This window comes from Aulostomus chinensis, chromosome 8 (assembly GCF_037954235.1).
Source record: "Aulostomus chinensis isolate RoL2024-O1b breed Wild chromosome 8, RoL_Achi_v1.0, whole genome shotgun sequence".
Lineage (NCBI taxonomy): Eukaryota > Metazoa > Chordata > Actinopteri > Syngnathiformes > Aulostomidae > Aulostomus > Aulostomus chinensis.
Window position 1 is genome coordinate 21,344,767 of NC_141327.1, and position 20,433 is coordinate 21,365,199.

The 20,433-nt window shown below is 40.9% G+C and overlaps 1 protein-coding gene across 2 annotated transcripts in view; it reads left to right on the top strand.

The window, feature by feature from the left end:
- Positions 1-6,307: 6,307 nt before the first annotated feature.
- Positions 6,308-20,433, top strand: part of tet2 (tet methylcytosine dioxygenase 2) — a 30,453-nt gene continuing 16,327 nt past the window's right edge. The window contains exon 1 of one of the 2 annotated variants that reach the window (XM_086211645.1): positions 6,308-6,701. The gene's annotated coding sequence lies outside the window, so the exon portion shown is untranslated. The remainder of the gene's footprint in view (positions 6,702-20,433) is intronic. The other variant, XM_086211644.1, reaches the window with a different exon arrangement.

The window sequence follows — 20,433 nt, forward strand, 5'->3', positions numbered from 1 at the left end:
AGCCAAGGGTCACGGTATTGTCAAATGAGCTGGACTTTGGGGAACGAAGGTACTCACACTGATCACCCAGTGTGAAAAGGTCTGCAGATGGGGGGCAACGTCAAGAATCACAGCTTCCTCTCCCCCCTGTGGTTCCTGTAATAAGAGAGAAGGAGGCAAAGGCAGACAAAGGCCAGGAGGGGTAAACGAAAAAATAAGATAAAAAAACCCCATATATATTGTGTTAGAATATAAATTGGGTGAGACTGAGGTGTTACTAGTGATCCTGAACTATCTGAGTCCATCTATTTCATCTGAGACTTCAATTCCAGCATATTAATGTATCCAACCAATATTTTAATCATCAAGTTTGCTCAGTTTTAATCTTAAATTAAGCCTTCTCTACACTCCTCAGTCCAACTGTGGCTTGCGAAACCACCATAGTGCAGGCAGGATTATAGATTCACCATCAATATCTGCAACAGCACAAAACTGATAATTTATGCAAGTGCTTGTTTGTGTGTTCATGAGTGGGGGGGCTTATCAGGGAGCGCTCGTGTTTGTGCGTAAATCATGTCTAACCATATGCTGCCTTCCTCCGTGAGCACGCACACACACACACACACACACACACACATACACACACACACGCAGCCGAAATTGATCGTCAACCATCTCCCGCTCATAACAGCGTGGGCAGAGGGAGAGCAAGGTCAAAGCCAAGGACTTGCCACAATCAGCGATGGGCTGCGGAGGGGGGCTTATGTGTCACGGCACAGCTGTTACGCTACATAGTCTGAGTCACAAGCACATCGTTGCTGCTGCAAAACATCACCTTAATTACCTTAAAGCCACACAGCCTCTCTGTCTGGGTGAATTCTGTGCTGAATGCTTAAATCTGAGAAGAGGCTCCTCCATCATCATGCTCTGGTTTGGGAGTAAGATTATAGCTTCGCCTTTCTTATCTGTTATTATGTCCTGTCAGGTTTAAGTGTTTTATGGTTCAGCAGTTCAGAGGATGGGAGGTATGTCTGGTGATGGACAACACGGCTGGGGGCGGTTCTTGCACTGGGCGCTTGTCATGCTGAGCCAAGCCCGAAGCAGGTGAAGGGATGATTTCATGTCTGTGCTATCTGGAAGGACCATCTCAGTTGCCAATGCATAGATAAGGAGGAGGCAGCTGCTGGCAGCTGTGTGACTGCTTGTGAGCCATGTGCTGCGGGCAGCTCAACAGGCTGCTTGTGCCTCTCTCCTGACAGACACTAACAAGTTGGGCCACAATCATCAACAAGTATGTCATCAAAATGAAGATTTCAAAAACAACATTTCTGCGTGAGACTAAAGAATAGTCGACATCTGATCTTGTATTAGAGGATTCTGTATTTGCTATGTTTCTCCATTCATTATATTTTAGTTTTTATTTGCTACAATTCTGTATGGACACATAGAGGATTTTTTTATTGATTTGAAATAGAAAGGAAGAAAAAAAATATGACCTAAACGGTACAATATCTGTTACTACAATGTCAAAAAGTGTATGTCTCAATACGTAGTTCCTTACATCCGGAATGGATTAAAACAGACCTTTTACTTATAAAGCAGTATTTTACTGCAGTATTAATACTTTTATATAAGTGAAGAATTACAATGTCTTGCTACAGTCATAATACATAATAATGACCTGCCATGAAGTTTCTAAATAAATATATCACCTTAAATAACGAGAGTTAGACTAAAATCAATGAGTTGTGTGATGTGTTAGGGGTACAAAGTTAAAACAATCAACTTTTTGCAGCAAAACCCACAAGGACCTTTAAAAGGACCAGGATTTCGTGAGAAAAGGCTAAATTTCTGTTGTGTATCTATGGAACTGACAACAGGAAACAGGAGGCCTGCTCATAGAGAGATAAAGGAAGCGGAGTTGCATTGTTGGTCATCATGCCGACCAGCAGGGGTCATCATCTGCTCCAACACACGAGCAGGCACGAGATCTGTGTACCGTCTAATCCTCAACAGTTTGGTAATCAGGATTATTTTTGTGCACGGTGGATGTCTTAAATATGACAATGATGAACCGCACATTTTTTTTAGTGGAGTGAATTTAGAAGTTGTTTACTCATATTTGAATTGAAATTGCTGATTAATTACATTCATCTTAATTTTTTTTTTTAAGACTGATAGAGCTGATGTACCTTTAGTCAACACAAACACAACAGCAGTGACACAAATGAGCCCCCCCCCCCCCCCCCCCCCCACCAGGGATGATTAGATGGAGAAATGGGTGAGAAACTCATCTCACACTGGTGAGGAGGGTTATTTCCCCACTCCAAACAGAGGTCTGTCCCTATGGAGGCTTCAGCTTGGGGGCGGTGTGAAGGGAGGATGGAAGCACCTGCAGTCTGAATGCGGGAACCAGCTCTTAAACCTCTTAGAAGCAGTTGGTCGCCACGGGAACAGCGGCAGGCCATGACTGGCCTTGTCCAACCCTGCTGTGCACAAGGAGGAACTCTGTCAATCGTTAGATGACACACAAACCCCGGTCAGAGGGGCATTGTGAAGTAGAACAAAAGTCCTGCGCCTGCAAATGTGTCGGAAGAGTGAAATAAGGTCGAAAGCCACAGCTACCGATCAAATTCACTAGATTTTGCAACACAGAATTATAAAATAAGTGCTTCGCTTTACTCTCACTCTCTGTAAACTCCCGTCTCAGCCACCCTGCCCCAGATCCCCCGCTGTGGCTTAAACAATTAGGTTATGTGAGACACACACTAACGACTCTCCCCTGTCTTTTAAGATAACGGCTGGAGGAGGGGCAGCAGTGGGTGACATCTTGTAGGGGGGGAACCTGTGGTCAGATGGTTGTGTATTAGCCAAGGCAGAGGAAAAGCAACTTATTACCCCACATAAAGGGTGTGATTGTGAGAGTGTGATTGTGAGTGTGTGTGTGTGTGTGTGTGTGTGTGTTTAGATAGCCCCAGGTGAGATGTGTGCTAATCCCAAGAAGTGCTTGTGAGAAGTGCTGCTTTTCTCAGCTTCGCGACGAGCCTCAGTCGCTCTGTCACGTGGCAGATGTCATCCCCCTTTCTTCTGTTTTCAAACCGTGAGGAAGGTTGTAAATCACTCCTTTCATCGCAAATCAGTCCCCACCTCTTTAGGACTAAATGATCCACACCAAATATAAAAAAAAAACTTTTCAATAACCATTTGACAACTATGTAGACAGTTTACTGACAAAATGACGATTTTTAATTTGGGTTTTTAAGCCGTTTGTGCGTAAATTAATTAAAAATAAACAAAACAATTGAAATCAGAATATGTAAGCCATATGAGTGACATTAAGGCGATTAAATCAGAACCGTGGCTTCATGGACGGACAAAATATCTCTTCTTGCTCATCAATGACAGCGGCTTGGAGGGGATAGATGGTCTAAATGGTTGAAAAAATCCATTTAGTTTCATATTTGTCCAAACTAGTGTGGACATGATCTGAAGGACTGAGACACTGAGCGGTGGAGAAAATAATATATCAAACCAACCTGATGGGGAAATCAGCGCCAAGTTAAATTTGAACCACATTTTCAGAAAATTCTCCAAAAAAAAAAACTAAAACGCATCCATGAACTTATGTGGGGTGTATAGTGATATTAATTTGTCACATGCACTGAAGTTTTGTCTGAACCCTGATTGTATATTAGTAATATTAACAATATTAACAGTGATAAAAATAATATTACGACTCTTCGTTCACAGAATAAAAAGTGTACGTCCATTTTTTTTTTTTTTTGCGAGTGGAGGTCCTTTTACCGCCACGTTTTAACAGACATAACGTTTCTGTTATTACTCTTGAAGGGTTGAATAACTCGACTTCCCTGGGATCATCAAACGTTTACCACACGAAGCATCTCACACAGGGACTTGATAAGGAGATGCAACCCAACATGATGCGCCGCAGAAACTAAGTGAAGACAAACTTTAACTGATGGTGATGGGAAATCCGGAAATCTGCTTTTATTAAGCGAGTTTAGTCTGGGGAGAAAAAAAAAACACCACAAAAAAACCTACATATTTTGTTATAATAAAAAAAAGTGTTAGAGTAACAGACTCAAAGCTGATCCTGTCAGTCCTTCCTTAATGCTCATCCTCATCTCTAGGTGTGAAATCAGTCAAGTGACAAGTGTGCCTAAATTTTGATGACCCTGGGTCAGCATGAGGCCACAGCTCTGTGTTTACACATGAGGTGATGGCACACGCCTCCAGTCCTTTGAAATGGGACTGGGTGAGAGGAATGACAAGATAATCTCAGATTTACGAGTTACAGTAGCTGTCAGGGGAAACAGCCCAGCAAGGAGCTCTGCTGTGAAACAGACAATACACATGCCAGAATGTGTCAGTGCAGTCATTTTAAACTGAATACAAGTTAAGTATTGACAAACAGACTATGTACATAAGACTGACTAAGTATATAAAGATATTAAAGTTGTAATGAGTTGGATTTTGAACCTTTTCACAACTACATGAACATAAAGATGTATAATTTGGATACAAATTTACCAAACCTCTTTCTGTGCCATGTTAACTTTATTTGACCAGACATATTGACTGAGTCTGCTTCCTTGTTTACAGCGGTGGCCTCAGGGAGCAGTTGAAGCAAGAGGAAAGGAAGCTGACCAGTCCAAATAAGCCCTGAAAGCCCAGCAGCATTCATCTTTGGGGCACTTCATCGGTGCAGTGGAAGGTAAACTGTCTCGCTCAGGGGACCCATTGATGTCACTGACTGAGGAGAAAACAGGCATCTCATTCATTCATCTCCAGGACATCTACAGCTCATCAGGGGATTTGAAATTTTGTGGTCCCCGGTTCTCTAACCATCAGCTGGGCTACACGGCTGCAGTTCACATTACTATAATCTATCCAAACAAAAGGATTACCAACTAAAGACAAGCGTGGACATGCTACTGTCAGCAGTGTCCCATGAGAAAGCCAGAAACATTCACCCACACTTCATTCCACCCAGACAGAAATAGAACTGATTGAAATAACAGCAATACAAATGATATTTCTTTTTTTGGTTCAATAATAGCTTATTTTATACCATCCACAGCTCAGAGCTTAAAAATTCTCCTGTGTTTGTATCTACATCTCCATCTTTATGACCGGTATGGATTGTTACCCAGATTCACGTTATCCCTCACGAAAAGAGCACGTTCTGTTTATTTTCGGAATAATTGTTTAATGAAGAAGTAGATCATTACTGCTCCCATTTGAGGAAAGAAAGACCTCATTTTAAACAACAAATACCTGCAACTGACTGTACCCTTTGCAGGACGTCAGAGTAACAGCTGCACTACGTGAGAAAAGACAGCTTAGATATGAAAAGGTCTATTTTGTCCTTGCAGAATGTGTGTTACAGATAGAGTGGCTCCTCCTTCCTCTCTCTCTGCCTCTTCCCCTCCCCCATTCTGTGTAAAAACAAATCTCCTTTTCTGCTCTGAGCCTGAAACTATTGAGTCAACAAATGTCACTGCAGCACGCAGTGGCTGCCGGAGAAGAGGTGGGGTCTCCATTTCAGCCTGAACTGCATGTAAAGGCAGATTATTTTCACACGACCTACCAGGAGAGTAGGAATTTAAAAAATGATGTCATTAAAAGCAGCATGTTGGCTGAAGTCACATGATTCAAAACTGTACGATTAACCAAAAAATAATTTTAAACACGCACAAATTGGATTTAAGACATTTAATGTTTAAAACCACCGTTGAAGTTTTCCTGCTTGTCCTTTCTCTCCCTCACTTCCCTGTCTCTTTCAAGCCCACGTGGCCCGTGTCAACAGGAGGTGGGTCTTGGCAGACACATGAAGTGAAATATGCTGCCTCTATGAAGGCTGGAGAGTTGTCTTACACCCCGATCTAAAAATGAGCCAGCCAGTCAGCCAAAGCATGCCAAAATAAGACACAGCAGTTGGAAATGATTGCGTTGCTCAACTGGTTGGAATCCAAACTGGCCACATCTGATTGTTGCTGTAATGTTCTCAAAACATTACCACTTCACTAAAGGAAAACTTGTGTAACCTGTGACAGATATAGGCAGGAGATGAAAGAAGGAAGTCAAGATAAACTGAGTGAAAAGGGAGGGAAAAAAAACCCAGAGTCACTTGGCTTCCTGTCTGAGAAAAAAAGGGGGGTGGAGGCATCTTCTACACAGTCAGATAGTTGAGACCACTGCAATATTCAACAAAAAGTCGGGGGTGGAGTCCTGTCCTGAATCCACTCCATTGCTTGAGGGCAGCCATCATAGTGTTCACTATTGTGTGCGGCTGAGGGACGAAGAAAAAGAGAGGAGGGAGGAGAGGGGGGGAAAGAAAACCTGTCTCTTTGTGTGGGAAGGACTCAGCAGGAAAGTGATTTTGTGATTATTTGAGTTTGCCACCAAAGCAAGGCTCTTCGCCCTGAGCTGCACGCACATTTTGTCCAGTCTGCATGCCTCTGCTGACTTACAACACTCCACATATGAGTGTGCTTCTCAGGCCGGCAAACAGCGACACCCGGGCTTCTCCTGATGATGAGAGCCGACGTCAGACTGGTTTGCATGAATATTGATGTGGAGGATAGTCTGTTTCATAGAAGAACAGAAGGAGGCAAGATGGCTGCCCTTTAGGATTTGTTAAAGAGAAGATCCAGACGGTTTGTTGGAATTTCTACAAAGTGGAGGGACCTAAAAAGGAGGTGAGGATTTGCTTGGAGGGTTAACTCTGTGTTTACCCTTTTCCTTTTTAAGATTGAGTGTATTTTTTGGCTGCTTTTTGTATCAGACGAGGTGTAGCAAACGTCCCCCCCACCGTAAAAGCAAGAGCCAACATAATAAGGAGGGGATATTAGATAAAGCTACTCCAACATGGCTGACGATTTTCTTTCTTTTTTTTAGGGGGGGGGGGGGGGTCTGCCAAACAGAGAGACATATTTAATGTTCTCGTGAAAATTATGTATTCACTCAACATTCTTACTGCTTTTAAAGGCATCATGGAAAACGATGTTCTTTGACTGCTGGTTCAGTAGTTTTCCTTTAAGAAAAACTGAAATGCCTGTATAACGCTTCCCCTCTTACTTAACAATTCAACCTTGCATTTATAACTAGGCAGCTATTACCGGCTTGTGTGCTTATTATAGACCAATTTCTATATGAAAGGAATAGCATTTTTCTTACATTTATGTGTAATTAATTGCTATTATACAATGTTGTGACATTTCATTAAATGTTAATACACAGCCTGCTCAGGAGATGTTATTTGCAAATCTCTAGCCATTTATATAAATATATATATATATATATATATATATATATTTATATACACACACACACACATATATATATATATATAAATGTGTGTGTGTGTGTGTGTGTGTGTGTGTGTGAGATATGTATGTATGTGTGTTTATGCTGTGTAGTGTGGACTCTATTTAGGAGAGTTAAAAAAAAAAAAAGGAGTACAAACTGAACGTTACTAGCAGTATGTACATTTCGTGTGTGTGTATACAACAGTAGAGCTGGACTACCTTCTGGCTTTGTGTATCTCTGTGAATCAGCTTTCATTGCTTTCACCGCTGAATGACAAGCAGACACAAAGGCAAATCCTGAGGAGAAGCAAACGATAAGAGCATTGTGGTGGCGAGGAGCTAGAAAAGGTCGAAAAGCTCTGAAGGAAATGAAACTCAATCCTACTACACCATTAACTAAGGGGGACAGGAGTGGTAATTCTGGGTCTGGCTGAACAGTATATTGTTGCTAGAGGACAACAAATATGATATTTAATGAAGAAGTTGATTACAGTAAAATACATAACTTTGCATGAATGTATAATTTCATCCAGTATGAGTTGTGAAAGGTGTCAAGTCCTATGTTTTGCTGCAACTGGACACACAATGAGTAAATGTGACTGCAGTTGATCTTTTAAAAGGAATTGGTGTAGAATAATGTATGGTGACCTCATATGGGCACAGATAGAGGAAAGAATAAATTACGGAGCGATATATTGTATTTCAGAAATAAAACGGTGTGATAAAGCTTGTATAACCTGCAATGGATCAAAATGTACAGTGTTTATTTTCTTCCTGAACAAATAAAGTGTTTAAATTTAAGTTAGCAACTACATATTTATTAGTAGTTTAAGTATTCCAATTAGTTACCAGCTAATTGGACGTCATTGTTTTTCTCTGGATTCACTAAAGTGCTACTTTAAGATTAACATCTCAATGGCCCATTATAACATAACAGATCTCCATCAGCTTTGTGTATTGGGCTTGTGTATTCTACTGACTCCAGTTGTAATGTTACCACCATGGCCTCAGGTGAAAAACAAAGTAATGTGTGCCTGCAAGCTGGGTTGTTATGATTGCCTCTTTACTGGGTTTTGTAACACTGTAGGCTGTCAATGTTAAAGTAGGAAAAAGACAGGAATTCAGCGTTTGAAACTGCAGAACTCAAGGAAAGGTTTAAACTAGCGAAATGTTTTAAAGGGAGTGGAAATTCAGTGCTATCCAGAATGTGTGTGGGCAAAGGATAAACAAAAATTTGTGGCTTGTCAAATGACACGAGGAACCAAGCTGATGACAAAGTGGGACACTATTCTTTAATAACCAAACATTCCTTAACGAATTATTGTCTTTTAGTAAACATGTAGGATTACAGTAGTCCTCTCTGCATAAGCCAACTGCTCTATTTTCTAAAATATGCTCAGCTTAATGGAAGAGGATCCCATTTTTTATTCTCTATGAGTTGTTGGACAACTTGGGAAACAACAATGGCGGTGTACCCCCTCTGACGCAATGGCGTGGCTGTGTTTTGATACCGCAAGCATGGTCTTTGACTGTGCAGTGTCAACACAAGTGCATGTGTGGGAGTGTTCTCCATAGTATTCAGGAAGTATGTTGTGACTGCGTGAGCTCAAGCGATCCACACTTTTGTGCATATCATGTATGTGTGTGTATTGGTGTGGTGATCCGCACAGACCCATTCACAATGTCTAGGTAGTACAACCTAACCCAGAGAAAAGAAATCTCTGAGATGAAATCATTTTTGAATAGCTAAGTGGCAGACATGTACCATTCATGTTTAACTATTAATTTACCACACTATATTTGCTGCAGAATATGATCAGATTTCATGTATTGAATCTAAATCAGTATATGGCATTCAGATAGTTGCAGCACGGTTGTACAATTTGAATCTTGTCTCCTCTGTGTTCAACTGGACTATGTACATAATTTAATAATGCCAATCCTGAATAATATATCAACTCATCACAGTAATTGGAATTGGAACACACGTCGTCCTACTGGGACTGATTTCATGAGTGTCTGCATCACTGCTGTTACGTCAGGAGCTGAAAGAGGCACCAGTGCTTTAATGGACCTAAGGGGGGTTGAATGGGGGAAGGGCCAAATAGATCAATCACATTCACATAGCTGTTCTCTTCTATCCACACCTACAGATAAAGCCGTGCGGTTGGATTGCTGCTTCGTCATGGCCGCAAGTCCTCTTTTTGTCACTTCCAGGGCAAAGACAATATCACCTTTAGAAAGAATGTCCAGTTGCCATAGTGTTGCACAACAATGCTGTCCACTTACAATACCCAAGCCCTTACCCAAAGCTTCACCTCTGACCCCACTCTGTCCAGCCCAAGCATCATATTTCCACCCAGGGGTTGTTGCACAAATGACAGGGAGGAACAGAGCCAGTTGCAGGTTAGACATTTTAGATTTTGCTACCTGCTGGCTGGCTGGTCAAAGCTTTCCTGAGACAAAATGGCGATATACTGAGTGTTGTATTGATTTCTGCAACATTGATTTTCCTTGTCTGCAATTGGGGGTTGTTTTGCTAAAGAGAGAAACGGAGAGAAGCAGTACAACTGGGTGTTTCTGCAATGGAATTTTAGTGCTATAATGTAGCTGCTCATGCAAACAGGTTTCAGGTAAATTAGACAATAATTATGCAGAAATTTTCAGGTCAATAAAAGCAAGCATGGAAACTAAAAGCACACAAAGGCTGAATGCAAAATGTGTGCTTACTGGTTGTGTTTGAAGGAGAACTTGAGGGTTTTCTTCTTTTTTTGCCCGAAGTTACTTCATAAAGCATAGACTTTGCATCAGTTTTATGATTTACAGGAAGAGACATGTAGACTGTCTGTTCTTAGGGAGAATATGATGAAACAATCTGGTTAAAAAGTACATTATGTGCTCGTTTTTTTTAAAAACAAATTTACAGAAAGAGTTCCCTTTAATGAGTTTGTATTGTAACACACCTCAGTTTGTTGGTTATCAATAACTGTCACTTCCTTCTAAAAGCCCAACATGAATCTTGACATTTGATCTTTGCATTGGCACAATCGTGTTCAAGAGAGGTAATTATGGCTAAAGTGGTTTATTGGTCTGTAATTATAGTAATATCGTTTTTATGAGTCCGAGACACAAAAGTCTTATCAAATACAACAGGTACAATGTGAAAACCAAATATGACTCATGGCCTTCTTTTTCCACAAGGACGTGCTGTTAGCCGAGCTGAGACGCAATTATGGAGTGAGAGCGATAAGACTCTTTTTGAGTGGCACAGGTCCGGAGAGAGTGTTGCTGGCCCTGTAAGCATGTATCGATGTCAGGGTTTACCCTCGGGGTGAGACAGCAAGGGCAGCGACTCAAAAGCTTCCTCCACGTGAGCACACGCACATGGTCGCTCTGTTTACAAACACTATCCTGGCATTCCGCAGAGAGAGAGGCAAGTGAGATGTTATGTAAGCGCGCCAAAGCGAACAGCATCACTTCCCGCCTCTCGCCGAGCCGACCCAATACTCTTCTACAATTTTCATGAATGCAGTTTTCTCTGGTTCCTTTACCAGACGTTAGGAATAGAATAAAGAAATTAAGCAGCACCGCTCCGACAGACTGTGCTCGAAGAGGCGTCAATGTGTGATACCATACAGCTCCAGCGCAGGTGAAGCCCTTAACAGTGTCAGGTGGGGAGATGGAGGCAATGGTATTAACTGACTTATCAATATCCATATCAAGATCTTTCCAACAACAACACGTATGTAACATTGGCACATTTTCATGCAAGCATATATGGGCCTGACACTGGAAACGTCCATTTCTCTAATTAAAAAAACTCTTCTGTCAATGTATAATTTGTAAAGCCTGTGTATTAACACAAAGGAAGGCTAAATGTCAGAACTGTTTTCCTGTCACCAAAATCAACACTTGCGTACAAACAAATTGCCATTGTCAAACACTAGCGTAAGCCTGACAATGAGTGGAGAGAATCCAACAGGCTGTCAAGTCTCATCAGTGGTTAATCAGGGGTCAGTCAGTTCCAGTTAAATCAAATTTGTGGACATGAGGAGGTTTTTGATAGAAAGAAAAAAATGTAATTGACAAGCCCAACATAGACAGATATCTGAAAAGGAATCTCCATAGCTGATACCCTACCACATGATCTTTAAAGCCCTGTCAAGACAGCCCAATCTTAAAGGGGCCCATGGTGATCCAAGCGACTGCCTCTGATGGCTGTTTGCCCTCTTCTAAAATGGCTGTCAGATAAGAATGGTTTTTTTACCGCTAGAAGCTGTCATTGAAAAGGTTAGGCCCCTTGGCCCCCCGTTGTCCACACAAGGAGCACAAAGACAGACAGCTGGTCCTGAATGTCATTTAGAAGCGTAACCCTACCAAAGGCTCTGAATGACATCACTAGCTACTTCTGAGGGCTTGAAATGGCCCACACTCAGTATCAGGTTTCTTAATATAGGTGGACTCCAACAACTGGTGTATGTCAAGTTGAATGGCCCAGAGTGAGTTCCACTGGGATCCGTTTTAAGTTTGAGAGCTTTGATTTTAAGTTGAGGATGCACCAATGACGCTTGCAGCTACACCGGCTTACTTCCTTACAGAGCTTACAGATGTGGTTTATACTGCTGCCATTTTGGGCAAACCACAGAGACAGAGATAGAAGTGTGAGATATGGAGTTAAGTCTATCCATTTATAGCGTGAGGCCACAAATCACAGGAAATATCCTTTAATCAGAAGGATTTATGATTTCTGTTCAATGAGAACCACGTGCCTCCCACTCAGTGGAGGGAGAGCGGGTGCTTAGCAACAGTGGCTTAGGTCAGGCTGCTTAAAAACTAATGAGGGCAAGAATATTACAATCACTTTCCAGATGACAAAAGAGACCACAAATCTAACACAAAATATTCTGAGCATTACAGTTGAGAGGAAAGAGGTTTGCTTTTGTGCCTGATCAACTAATATCTTTTTGTTTTTGCCAGTGAGCTCAGTTTTCTCTGACAGTGAAATGAAGCCAACTCACTGTTGAGTCCATTCAGAGTTAATTCAATAGCATGTTGTGTGCCATGCTGTAATTTCCCCCCATAACAATGTTTCCCTTTTTCTATGTTTACTGTTCACCTCCACTTCCTGTTAAATGCGAAGCTGCTTTGAATTTGGATAACATAAACAGAAAGGAAATATTTGCTAAATAAACATGCCTGCGAGTGTGTCACGTGAAGAACTGGAGGCTCGAGAGTGAATTGAAGAAACATGGAAAGCAGTGTTTTGTTCATCACTTGGCTTTGTGTTAATAGTTTCCCATCTCATGCTGGAATTATATTGGTTTGTGAAATAAAAAAAGAAAGGAAAGCCAAAAAAAAAAGTAGTGTCATTCTCTGTTCCGACAGAAATCAACCACTTTATCTTAGTGAGGCTCTGAAGTTAAATATCACAGCAAAAAACAGAGCAATGTACTTTTCTGATAGTGACAGATTATTCCAGTAACAAGTGAGCAACAAAAATGTAACATTTCAGGTTTTACAGCTCAACACATTTCTCAAATGCATATTTAACAATGTTGATCCACCCAAGAGAAATGTAGGTTTTTGAATATGTGGCACTATTGATTTACTGGCAGGATCAATGTATAAAGCACATGTGCGCACCACAGCAAAGCAGCCTACGCTGCAGTCAGCAGTGCTGAGGTAATGTTTAGACCAGATGGGCTTTAGAGCGCTCATAAGATGGTCGCCATGGCTACCATGCACTCTGAAAGAAATTAACTTTGCTCTGTGCACAGTTCATCAAGTTAGTCAGATATATTGACTGGTGTGTAGACAAAGGGTTGGATGCATGGCTACACACATAGTAGGAATGGTGGGGATATGTGATAGTCATCCTTCTTTAATTTGACCTTAAACTGTCCCCACCACTTACTGCTTGTGCATTAAAATCACTTACAATGTCCATCAGGGTGAAATCTCTCTTTGTTTTTTCCTGTTTCTTTTACATGACCAATATGATTACTGGACTCATTAGAAATGGTCCAAAGAGATCGCAATCATAACTTCATGGTACCACAATGAAAAATAAACCCACTGACCCTGTAGAGGTCTACATCTCTACATCTAGAGATGTGCACTGCAATACTCTACTGACCTTATTCTAAGTATGACAATATTTTGGTTTGATTGAGCTGTTTAAATCAGGTGCTTAAAGAACATTCCATTCACATTCCTGTTCTGTCCAGCTAATGGCTGAAGAAGCACACTCACATTCCTGCATCGCAGAGAAACCACAGAGTTTGTCCTACAACAGTTTCTCTCCTGTTGCAAACTTACTAACTATGCAAAACACTGTGCTTTGAGGCACTTGCTGGAAGCTGGAAAACGTGTCTTCATGGTTCATAGATGTCTGCAACGCTAAAATGCCAGCGCAATCGTAATACTTCACGTTTTAATACAAATATTAGACAGTCCAAATATCAGGGTTTGGGTCATTCCAAAGGGCTTTTAACAAAACAGTTATTTTCTTAATCTGGTTAATATTGGAATATTGCCCTCTGTGTAAACATAAATTGATTATTAAATGTAGACACACAGTCAGCTGTCCCGGGTTAACTGACCACAACCAAGAAATTGCTAACATTACCACTGATGGTGTTATAGTCACATTTATTCTTTCTTGTTTGGAATTGCAATGGAAAACTTCCCAAATGTTTTGGGGAATGACCCACAGACCACTAAACTGATGTGTGCACCATGTTATGAATGGAACCTGCATCCTAGTTTGGAGGGAAGTGGAAAAGCTGCTGAGGAGGGAAAAATCAGCAATAAGAAGGTTTCGAGGAAGTGTGTTCGTGTGTTTGTGTGCTCAGAAGCTCATTTCTTAATTAGAGTCTCGATGTGAGGCAGCTTGAAGGCAGAGCAAAAGGTTTAGACTCTGGGTGTAAGCTTTGCATAGAGGGCCTCTTAGCCATGAAACAGGTTGCGACCTTGCAAGTCAAAGTTTCTCTTCTCGTTGGGATGATTAAACAAGAAAAAAAAGGAGGATTAACAGGTTTACGCAGTCTGATCTGGGTTAATGTTCAACTGTCGCCTACTATGATTGACCTCCTCTAAGAAAGAGTAAAATGAAATGTTTTTGTTTAATTTATTTGTCGGGAGGGAACACGAATGGTTACTCGATATGGCCACTGAAACGACTGTCAGCAGCATGGTAAGATCAGACTGATTTAAGTAGACAAAAATGTATTATGGCTGTATGCCAGCATGATGTTTTATAGGTGAGAGAGTTTTGCTGGACTACCTGCTAAACAAGTTGTTAGGAATGTACAAAGGCATGGTTCACCTCCTACAACAAGATGAGTCCACTTGTCATTGTGATTTCGCTCAACTTTGCTAGAGATGATGGTCAAATATCTTCTTTTTTAGTGCAGACACTGAGCATTACAAAACTGTGAAGCACCTATGACAGAAGAATATCCTCAAATGTATGTGTATCAAATTCGTCTAATTCAGATAACTCAAGAGCGTGAACTATTTGTGCATCATTGTTTAGACTTGTGTTTGACAACATAACAAACTCTTTTGAGCTGTTAGCTGCTCAGCCAGTTCAACCAGTTCAACCCAACCCTTTAAAGGTAGCTCCACAACACCACTCACACGATCAGGTCGTTCAAAGTTTGGCACAAATCAGTGGCTAGTCCTCATGGGTCTTTGTGGGAAAATTTGGGATGAGAGATTTGTATCTGCCCGTATTTTTTACATCAGTATTCGTCTGATGGCCTCTGGGCCCTCTGACATGATCATTTAACAATGAATAAAGTTGCTGTTGGCCTGAAATGCTTCCCATAATATTGAGAACAACACAAATCACTTAGGTCACTTCGACTACAAACCAATTATTTCAAAATTATCTCAAGAATCTTTTTATCACATCGTGGTCCCTAATGGGTGATTCATAACGGCAAGAACCAGAAAACATACACACAAATGCATACTCATGTGTTTGTAATCAGTCAGTAGCTTGCTGTACCTCCAGGGAGGTCTACCCAATTATCAAAACAAGCACAGGACATTGCTTAAATCATTCCAAGCATTTCTTACCACATCAGGGTCTCTAGATGGTTATTCGTAACCGCTGATATTAGAAAACATACACACCAGTACATTCTAGTGTGTCCGTGATCAGTTGATAACATGCACTGTACCCATATGAGGTCTGCCCAAGTAGTAAAATAAGCACCAGCCTTTGTACTGCATAATTCCAGTCTGGCCTGTTTCTATTTGATAATTTCAGTTTTCCAAATGGATTGATTCTAGATTGATTTTTTTTTTTAACAGTCTTCTTCCAACATTGGAGCAACACGGTCAACAAATATCACTGTGTCATATATCATCATGACAAAAAGCACATCTAATACAGAAGCACTGTCAGTCCCATGACTCTACAAACAAATGACTGGAGTCCTGTATCCACTCATTAGCAATCACTAATTCATTTGTTTATGGACGATCAAAATTAAAATAAAAATATTTCCACTTTATGTGGATTAACACATATTTGAATTACTTATTGGACAGTTTAGAACTGTAGAAATTCTTCAATAATTTGACAAGCTTATGTTTTCTGCCCAATGACATTCCTTCTACTCAGATATTTTTAAATTTCTATTTTCTTTGGTTGTCATCTATATAGTTATAAACACAGTTGGTGAGTAAAACAATGCAAGCTAAAATTAGCGTCATGAGGGAATCTATAAATAGAATAAATAGTTAGTTAGTCAAGTCTAAAGACAAAGCACAAGGGCAAAGGCATAAAAAGCTGCGGGAGCACAAAGACTGCAGTGGGAATCTCCACAAGTCGGCCACATCTGTTTTGCATTAGACATAAAGAACAATGAAGATTGTACAGATCCCTTCTTATGGAGGCGGGAGGAAGAGAAGAAATTACAAACAGAAGTGTCTATCCTCCATGTTTCTTCAGGAATCTATTAATCTTGTCTGCAGATTTAAAGAAGAAAATCAAGACACCGTAAAGCATATGTGTTTGAGACATGGCATGACTTTGAAATGAACATTGTCAGTCATGTTATATCCAAGAATAAGACTAAGGCAACTGGACTTAAATGAGGATTCTCAGGGATTTGCAGTTCCCTTCATATATCACTTAAGTTTACAGAGACTTTTATATTCTATTTGTCCCAGTGAGCTGACTCTACCTACAGAGCTGGTTTTGGTAAACCATCACATGAGAGGAAATGAAAGATGAGGCAGGAAAAACAGATATTTTGCCCCAAGCTGTCACATGATGTAGCTGCCATTATTTCACAATGTAGTGATTAGGCTACAGTGAGCACTGACAGGAAACAGCTCGCTCTACCTGGCAGACAAAACTAGACCTGAGGTTGTGCAGGGCAAAAGTAAGTTTTCTTCCACTGTTGCTGTTATTAATGAAACCAACATGAATCACATCCCTTACTCAAAACTTAAGCATCTGCCTTCCAAATCTTCACGTGTGCATCCCATTAGTAAGGAATACAAAAGTTCACCACATCTTGATGTAAAGCAGAAGTTTCAATATATGTTCTCCAAACAGGAGTCAACTTAATCAGCCATGATTTAGAGACAGAAAAAGTTTCATATCAATAAATGGTGGTGCACAGCCCAGGCCTCTAACGGTGCTACATTTCCTTAGCAATCTTAAAGGGGAAGTTATACATTTTGGGAACTATATTTAATTGCTATATTGCCAAGACTTGGACAAAAAGCTTGATATTACTGTAATGCCTGTAGGTTATAGCCTGTAGTTGCTTAGCTTACAATAGAGTAGAAACAGCCATTTCCTGGCAGAATGCAGTGACTAATGGAAAATCTTCATTCCTCAAACGTGAAAAGTTCTACTGATCATCTTGTTGTCAAAAACTGTGAGGCAGCAAAAAAGCATGAATTTCCCAAATGCGGGACCATTTCTTACTTTTGTGTACTCATAAGTTATATAAATGTTAAAAATGTCCAATGGATATCACACAATCTCTCTTCCCCTCTGTGTGTGTGGGGGGGGTGGGGGTGGGGGTGGGGTCTTTAATACTTAAGAAAAAGGAGGAAATTGTAATTTGAAACAGAACTCAAGCAAGTGTGTGGCCTACTTTAATTTAGGTGTAGTTCCTACAGGTGGGAAAAGTTCCCAATGTGACAGAAAAGATCCAAGCACTCAGAAGAAAAAAAAACAACACTTTAATGTTATAGCTAGCATGTTAAGTTGGGGCCTTACAGAAATGACTCCAGACACAGGGGCCTTTTGTTTCCTAAGCAGGGTGGGGAGTATCATATGTTCATACTAACACAAGGAGAGTGAGTGTGTGTGTTTGTGTGTGTGAGTGAGAGAGAGAGAGAGAGAGAGAGAGAGAGAGAGAGAGCAACTCCACTAACCATGTGAGGTGCATTGTAAGCACAGCATGAGTGTGCCATGTGACATAAATCACAAGTATGAGGTGCCTGACTGAGACTCAGTGAGAGACAGAATGTGAATGAACATCTGTCTTATTGCACCTGGCAAACATATGACCATCAGTGTAACAAATGCTAATAGCAGTTTACTCCACATTATGCTACATGAGTAGATTTGTTTTTTACTTTCTTTGCTTTCCAGTCCATCCAATCAATTTGTCCACAAAATCCCAACTTTGGCATCAACCCCTTCACTTCTTATGTCATCATCCATTCATCCATCCATTTTCTACCTCTTATCCTGTTAAGGGTCGCGGGGGGCTGGAGCCTATCCCAGCAGCCTTCAGGCGAGAGGCGGGGTTCACCCTGAACAGGTTGCCAGTCCACCGCAGAGCCAACACATAGAGACAGACAACCATTCACACTCACAGCCACACCTACGGTCAATTTAGAGTATCAATTAACCTCGTCCCCTCTTGATGTCTTTGGACTGTGGGAGGAAGGATTCAAGGATTCAAGGATCTTTATTGTCATACCACTCACATTTCCATGTTGGTGGTACGAAAATTGAACTCAGGAAAGATAGGATAGGAAGCCGGCGTACGCGGAGAGAACCCACGCAAAACTTGCAAACTCCACACAGAAAGATCCCATGCCTGAGCCAGGCCTCAAACCCAGAACCTTTTTACTGTGAGGCAACAGTGCTAACAACTGCACCACCATGCTGTTTCTTATGTCACAAAGTATCATAATGTATTCATTTTATATATCATATTACATCACAATAATTTGAAATGTCTGTAGGCATGTATGAAGGATGTGAATTCATAGTCTTCTTTTAATCACTGAAGAGCTGGTTCAGGCTGGTTTTTGCTATGGTACCAAGACCCAACCCATTACACTTGTGTAGGATTTATGACCATTGAGCAAAGTCAAATAAAACCCCCCCAAAAAAAACAAAAAAATGTTTGCTGTTATAATTGTAGTCCTTGCTGTTTAGGTCAAGTTTGTTTTATTAACATAGAACCCAATCAAAACAGATGTTATCTTTTTTTATGTAGAGCAGGTTGATACTGTGATTGACTTTGTTATGTACCCCAATGAGTAAGCACTTGGTGTAAGTGGCGAGGAAAACTCCCCTTTAATGGGAAGAAACCTCAGCCCTGGGTGGGCGGCCATCTACCCAATGACTGGGAAGGATAGAGGGGGAGAGTGAAGCAGAAAGAGGGTTAGAGATAGAGTTTATATAGTCAGCTGGAATGCCAAGTTGTGCAAATGTTGTCAGAGGTCAGAAGGTTTACAGAGCAGCAAGTCCGGCTCTATATTTAGGGAGGGATTTAAAACTGACCTAATTACACTGGTAAGGGTTGCTATGGGTGAGGTTTCACTTGCACATTTGACACGGTCCTGGTCCTGGTCATACAACCTGTTCAAGGTTGTGAGAGCTGTTATGTTACACCTCTAATTTTGCAATTTAATTTAATTTACACAATTATAGCAAAATGCAAAGTTTTTTGGGGGTTTAATGTAAACAAACAAAAGCAGCATAAAAAGTTATCTATACCATGACATATCGTGGGATATGGAAACATTTTTGGACTATTTTACATATCACCGGTATGATGTGAGTGTGTGATTTCCATGGCTCTTTCAGCTCTTTGCCTTCAACAGCAGTGCTCTTTAGCCTTGCTGCCAGGACCTCAACCTGAAAGTACAGAGACCTGAGTCTCTCAGCAGCTGTTGTTAGTGGTTGAATGTCACATACGGCTGCCAAGTCACGCCAAATAGACTGCGTCTACTATGGTAGCTCTCTTATTTCACTGTCTCTTTCTGGGCAAAACAAAAACACAGTGCGAGTCAGATACATTAAACTGGTGTGATGAATAAAATGAGCCGCACTACAGAAAGATATAGGACTGAATATTTAGTGCACCATGTCATTTGTAACTGGTGTTTTATTCTACCACATACAGGAAAATGTTTATAGGGGATGTATTAGTCAAAGGACAAGTTGAAACAAGTTTGCTTGCTTAATTTTGTAAGCAAGCTATATTAAGAACAAAACACTTACTTGTTAAAATGAGGCTCTACTGTCATGTGCATTAACCACCAGCCTTAAATGACTCTTGTGCAAACTGTGTCCATTGTTTTACAACACTGATCACACTGTGTCCAAGAGTCCACCCTTGGCCCAAGGCTTCAAAGCACTAAAGCAACTGACCATCCACAAATGCCAGCAAATACATAGCTCCAGAGGCTATAGCTATGGGCAACGGGTATCTAAATCTCTACAGCAGCACTTAGCAGCCAGGTTCATATCTTCACTGTCTAGATGATAGACTGAACACGGGGGAAGCTGTTGTGTAATTATAGGGCAGAGGACTGGAGGTGAGGCTGTGGGAGAGGGAGGGAAACCAGACAACAGAATTCAGAGACAAAGAGGGAAAGAAATCATCATTATGAATCAGTTCAAGCCAAGCAAGTTGAGCCACAAAATGGAAACAGCGCTCATTTCCCTGTTGAATGTTTGCTACAAAACAGATAACTAAAATAGATCAAAGACTATAGATAACTTCCAGTGTGCTTCAAAACCAAAGCTACTGCAAAGCTGTGCCTCCGGTTTTGTTCAGTACTCTACTTCAAGAAGAAAGTACATCACTGTGAATGTAAAATAAATGATCAAGAGGTCGTAGTG